At 33.6% G+C, this 6,096-nt stretch overlaps 1 long non-coding RNA gene across 1 annotated transcript; it reads right to left on the bottom strand.

The window, feature by feature from the left end:
- Positions 1-4,508: 4,508 nt before the first annotated feature.
- LOC135843642 (uncharacterized) lies at positions 4,509-5,659 on the bottom strand. The gene is made up of 3 exons (XR_010558363.1): positions 5,505-5,659; positions 5,076-5,291; positions 4,509-4,985 (listed from the first exon to the last, which is right to left on the bottom strand). It is a non-coding gene; the product is annotated as an uncharacterized LOC135843642 (long non-coding RNA).
- Between the last annotated feature and the right edge of the window lie 437 nt (positions 5,660-6,096).

The following is a 6,096-nucleotide window of genomic DNA, read 5'->3' as shown; positions in this document are numbered from 1 at the left end:
TACTGCGTTTGCGGCTTTGCGCGATGGTGAATTTCAAAAACTGGTTCAACGGTCACACTGATTTTCAATTTGCAGCCGAAATCAGCCATTTTGTGATCCAGTTTTCGCTGGAAAAGAAAATTCTTCGGTCGTTTCGTGCGGATTTACGTGAAAAATAGAATAATTAATGTTCGGTAATCGAGTTTATTCATTTCAATTCGCGTTTAAATGTTCGTATAATAGTGTGGATGTTGAATTGACGTCGGAGAACTACTGACTCTTCGGTATTGGTGTTTGTTACAAACAAAGCTATCTTTCTTTTGTCAAGGTACCGGGTTCCTACCGTCGAATCATTCTCATTGTGTTTTATTAAAATTTCAAAACTTCAATCGCTAGATAATACGTACTTAATTAGCGAATAGTGATCGTGAAGTGTTAGTGTTGCTAATATCAGTCTATTGTCAAAAGATGAAACCGTCTGCGGTCCTTCGAGCTGGAAGCGATGATTGGAAGCCGACGAGTTGTCAAGAAGGTATGTAATATTGTATTGTTTGCTTATTTGCAAAGGATTATTTATTGAAGAACATTGTACGTAGAATTCTGGCTCGGTTGCTTATCATTTTCAAAGTTCATTAATCCGAATTGGAGTGCTGGAGGAGTGTCTGCTTTGCTTTCTCACGTCCAATCATCACAATCACCAAATCTACTTCAACGTAGGGTTCAAGGTCGTGTTACACGGAGAGAGTAGTGCGTGTGAATGTGAATGCTTCACTCATCAGTTCTCTGCTCCTCTGCTCGCTTTTTTCGACGGCTTCGTTTCCTTTTGTTTGAGCCAAGTGTTTTCGAAAGCAGTCAGAGCTTCAAAGAGACAAAGGGTCAGATTTTTCATCAGTTAAGTTGACCTTTACACTGCTAAGTTAAGAATGATTTTGCACACCCCCTGTGCTAAGTTAAGAATAATCCACAAACGGAGGAAAAAATCAAAAAAATCAAAAAAATTATCAACACAGGGGCGAACTATGGATGACAGAATCACCTAACGTATGGAAGCAAGAAATACCAGAGAGCGCGATGTTGACAAGTTTTGACATGATGAAACGAGGAAAAATACCCTCTGTGCTAAGTTAGGGTACGAAAAATGACCAAACACGAAATTCAACCAAATTTTTTTTGTTCTTTGGCGCATGCAAGGGTAAAGGAGGGTTTATTTTCATTCAATTTCGTGTATTCAGGTGTCAGTAAGGATTACTAGTTCATTAAAAATGATATATTTTTCATAAAAAAAATTAAAAACTAAAAAAAATCGAGTCCAATTTGAAAGCCACTATAGTGGCTCGTAGCATGACAGGCAAATTTTTTAAAAGCCGCTATAGTGGCTCGTAGCAGTGAAAAGGTTAAGTTAAGTACACTGCCGAAATGGAAAACAAAACATGGAGTAATACAGCTTGTTGATTAGGGCTGTTTTGAGTTTGAGTGTACCTGTACTCTTCAGGCTTCAACAGATGACTGTTCTTATCTTACGTTAGTTACGTTCTCTTTTTTCCAGTGATTTGTGCTCAGGTCTGGTTTTATCATCACGTTGCATCGTCTGTGAAATGAAAATGAAATATCATTTTTAATTCTCTTCTGGTTCAGTTTTACTTGTGAATAGTTCAGCTTCAGAAGGTCAGAGAGCTTGTCGAGTTTATTAAATCTTGAATCTGAGTCACTCGATTGAGATAAATTAAATTAAATCTAGCTGAAAAATTGTGAGAGAGATAGCGTTTCTAGTAAGCTCAAGATTTCCCTTTTTTCCCTATCCAATTTTCTTCAGAGCAAAGAATTTAAAGCACGTGGCTTAATTTTTTTCGTGTAACAGTTTTTTTTAAAATAGAATTTTGTTATTTGAGCTACTTGATGTCTCGAGCAAGTATGAATGAGGCTTCTTTTAATCAGAAAATTGCATTTATTCCGTCACTGGTTGATGACGGATACAGGGTGTCCAAGAATAAGGAGTTTCGACGTGTTTTGATCAGCCAGAATGGCAAAAACAGTGAAAATTGAAAATTTGAATAACAGTCGAAAAAATGTGCGTTTGAGTTATTGTTTCAAAACAAAATTAAAGCTTCTTTCGTAGTGTTCATTTAAAAAATCACTCAAATACCCATTTTTCCAATGATTATTCAACTTTAATTTTCTAGAAAGGAATTTTCTCTTTTTTTTGATGAAATAAAAATCCTTTATTCTTGGACACCCTATGGATATTGAAGCAGATAATGCCTTAACCTGTTTACAATTGACCTTGACTCTTAAGGGCCGTATTCATAGACGTTACTTAAGTATCACTTGGCTAAGTGGTGAATTTTGATTCAATTTTTCTCATAAACGAATAAATAAAAATTTTATATGTTTAAAATTATATAAATAACAATACTTCGGAGTCCAATCTCTCAATTTAATTATAAACAAAATTTCAAAAATTAAATCACGCCTGGAAAAATTGCTTCAACATTCACCACTAGCCAAATAAAAATTGATACTTGAGTAACGTCTATGAATACGGCTCTTAGGATTGACTACATGTTGTGAAGTGATGAAAAACACAAAATTTTACAAGTTTATAGCTAGGTACTAGGTACGTAAAAGAAAATCAAACAGCGTGTACATAAAGTTCTCAATAATTCCAATCATTTTTGACTAGATGATGAAAAACAGACAATCTGACTCAAACGACTTTCTTCAGCAGGGTACAGCAGGAGTTTCAAATGCACAGATGGTCAATTATTTTTTCATTTATCTAGTACAGGGTGTTTGAAAAAGATTCCTGAAGTTTTTCAAAATCAAATTTTATCCTAATAGTGTTTTTTTTCTTCAATAAAAAAATGCTCATTCTAAATCAATCGAAACAGATTATGACTGAAAAAAAATTGGTTTTGTGGATTTGAACCCGATTGCTGAGAAATTATTTTCGGAGAAATTACAAAAGGTATTGATTGTACTGATGGGTCGTATTCAAAAAATATATTATGTAAGTGAATAATACTCTAATTCCACGCTTTTGCAAACTTGACAAATAATTTTCATCATATCTATAGGGTTCTGACATTGAAGGGTGGAGGGGAGGGAGGTGAATTTGGAACAATTGAGTAAAAAAAAGTCAATTTTCGAATTCAGACCCTTGACCCTTCAAAATATGTAGTAACGAACTGGGGACCCCTCCCCTCCCCCTCAGAAATGTTTAAAACGGTTTGTTGAAACAAAAGTGGACATTTTTTTGATTTTTTTCAAATTTTCAAAAAACGATCTTTCATTGTGCGGCGAGTTTAATTTTGAGCTTTTCAAATTTGAATTACAATTACAGATTTTCAATTTCTATTCATATTGATTTTTTTTTTTTAAGAAAGTGGAAAATTTTCAACATCAATTCCACATTACCTATATCATCTTAAAATCAGCCTTGAAACAATGTGTTCCTAAAGTCTAAAGTCTTGGACAATATACCTAGTTATCTAATTTACTAATTATTTTTAAAAATTGATCTGATTGGCGTGTCAACTGTTAAAACTTTGGACTTGATGATATTAAAAAGTCGTATCAGGTCGTACACAGTAATGATGCCATTGTCGCCATTGATGCAGTATCTGTTTTACTTATGGATAGTATAGGGTGCCCCTAAAATGATTAAACGACAATTTTCTGAAATTAGGAAAAGTAAAGAAATAAGTGCAAAGGAAAACTTTTATATTTTGAACCGGTTTAAATCAATAATGGATTTCACAACCAGCTTCCGAGGTTTGAACTAGTTTTTGGATAAACTGCTGTGGAAAACATTTCTGAAAAAATGGACAACTTTTTGTCTTTGATATTTCCTGCGATGTAGCTCCAGAGAGAAGTCAGTACAATTGGAAGTGAGTTTCGATCCTTACCCCCTTCCCCAGTTCTTCCCATTTCCTCCTATGTTGGACTGCTAAATGACAAATGATTCCAAGAACAAAAATTGCTGGGTTGAAGAAGAAGCTAGATAACTGGTTTCAATTCCAAAAATACCTTTTTTTATTGAGGTTCCAATGTATAATGCACTGAAATTCTCTTTTTCCGCAAGTTATTTTCGCTTTTTGATAACATTATTGGTGAACACCGTCCGCTCTGTTCGATTAATATTGTATTGAGCGTGTGTTTCATCGATGCGATGATGCTAAAATTATTATCAAAAACGACAATTTTATCGCTACGTGATTAATTAAGAGTTGTTTCGTGTGTGTATTTTTTTACATCACAGATGGCAGATGACACGGAATAAGTTTTTCATCTGCATATCTCGAAGTTCAATCACAAATTCTGTGGTTAACTATAATAATTATCGTACCTATATGCTTGATTCAAATGGGAAAATTATGGAGCTCAAAAAATACAGTTCGATCTTACTGATTTTTTTCAAGTCTAAATCCAAGCTTCAAAATCGAAAAATTTTTCAATTTATCTCGGAAATTCGTCCTTTCCTTCACTTCTTGAATCGAACATAAAATAACACACGAACAAATAATCATTCATTTTTACAAATTGTTTTTGTATTTTTATTCGATGGGACTAATATGAGTTACAATAAACTTATCTCCAGGGGATATCTTCGGTCTTGGTAAGGGTTTCAATATACTGTCCAGCAAATCTACTTCACCGGCATCCGGTATATATCTAACAGATTCAAATGCTGAAGCAATTTCATCCCTATTTTTCGGAATCTTTGCGATAAATGCTATTTTACGAGCAAAATCATCATCTAGTATACTATACAAATTCGTAATCGTTTTTAAAACTATATTCAGGGAAAACCCCTGATCTGCTAACATCTTTCGAAATTGAATTATATTCGAATCTAAGACGAATTCCTCGTCTTCAGACGTCAGGATTTTAGTCCAAACATCGCTTCTATTATACGGTTCTTGCAATTCAGTCGGCCACAACTTCTTTTCTAAATCTTCAATTCGAGTGCGCGTTCCAAGGAGAAACGAAATCTTTTTAAGTGCCAACTAGAAATTCATCATAAAATATAAAAATAGTATTTCCATCATTCAACAATCAATAGCAGCTAATGTCAAACAATTTCAATATTGATTTACTTTTTCTGCTTCCAAATGAAGAGTTTTGTTATATAACTGCTGATATTTTTCAGATTCCTGTCTGAAATTCTGCTGATGTTTTTCAGATTCCTGTCTGTAATTTTCAAATGCCGTTTCATATTTATCTATCAACTCTCCCATTAATATATGCTTTGTCTTATCCGAGATCAAGCCATCAGCAATCATCCCAAGAATTCGCTTGAATTTTGATACTTTCTAAGAAATTAAAATTGGGAATAAATGTATAAATAAGGAATTAGCGAGAAGTTGTTTGATTAGGAAAAATAACTCTTGCTTCTCAGATAACTATTTATGTATTAGTGCAAAGCTTTTCAAACACCAAGTGTTGCTTTACTTTCTTTCCCCAAATGAGAGTGGGGTGTATGATTTTTTTTTTGGAGTTGTATAGGTACATTTAAAATATCTTACTTCAGTAAATTCCTTTTCCTGTTTATCAATTATTGGTTTTGTTGTGCATGGCAGTGCAACAAACCAAATGAAAAATATACTAGTTGATGTAAATGAACACAACATCTTACTTCAATCAACAACAGCAGTTTGAATTGCAAAATGAAACTTTTAATCACACTACAGCTAGAAAGATAATTTCAATATTAAATATTGAAAAATATTTAATCAGTCTATGGCGTTTATCAATCAAATAATCAATCTTCATCCAAGTTACCTTTTTGATTACCTACCTAGTACATATTTTTCATCTCAAATTTCGTCATATTTTATTTGGTCTGATAACGTCACAGGGAAATGCCACTGCAATATCACAGGTTTAGCAAACTTAGCCGAATACCTGGGTAATTCTCAGAAAAAGGTAAAAATCGTGTACATGGCAAATTTCTCAAAGGTTTTAGCATGAATTTTTTTTTTTTTTTTTTGTTGGTCCATTCAAGGATCATCCCCCACACATTTCACATATGGTATTGAAATTTTTAGCCCCTCCTTTCATTGGTGTACATTCGATTTTATACCCCAAATGTCCTTCGACTTGGCTGTCACACACCAT

Source organism: Planococcus citri, chromosome 4 (genome assembly GCF_950023065.1).
Source record: "Planococcus citri chromosome 4, ihPlaCitr1.1, whole genome shotgun sequence".
Taxonomy (NCBI): Eukaryota; Metazoa; Arthropoda; class Insecta; order Hemiptera; family Pseudococcidae; genus Planococcus; species Planococcus citri.
This window is presented reverse-complemented; position numbering and strand designations above follow the sequence as displayed.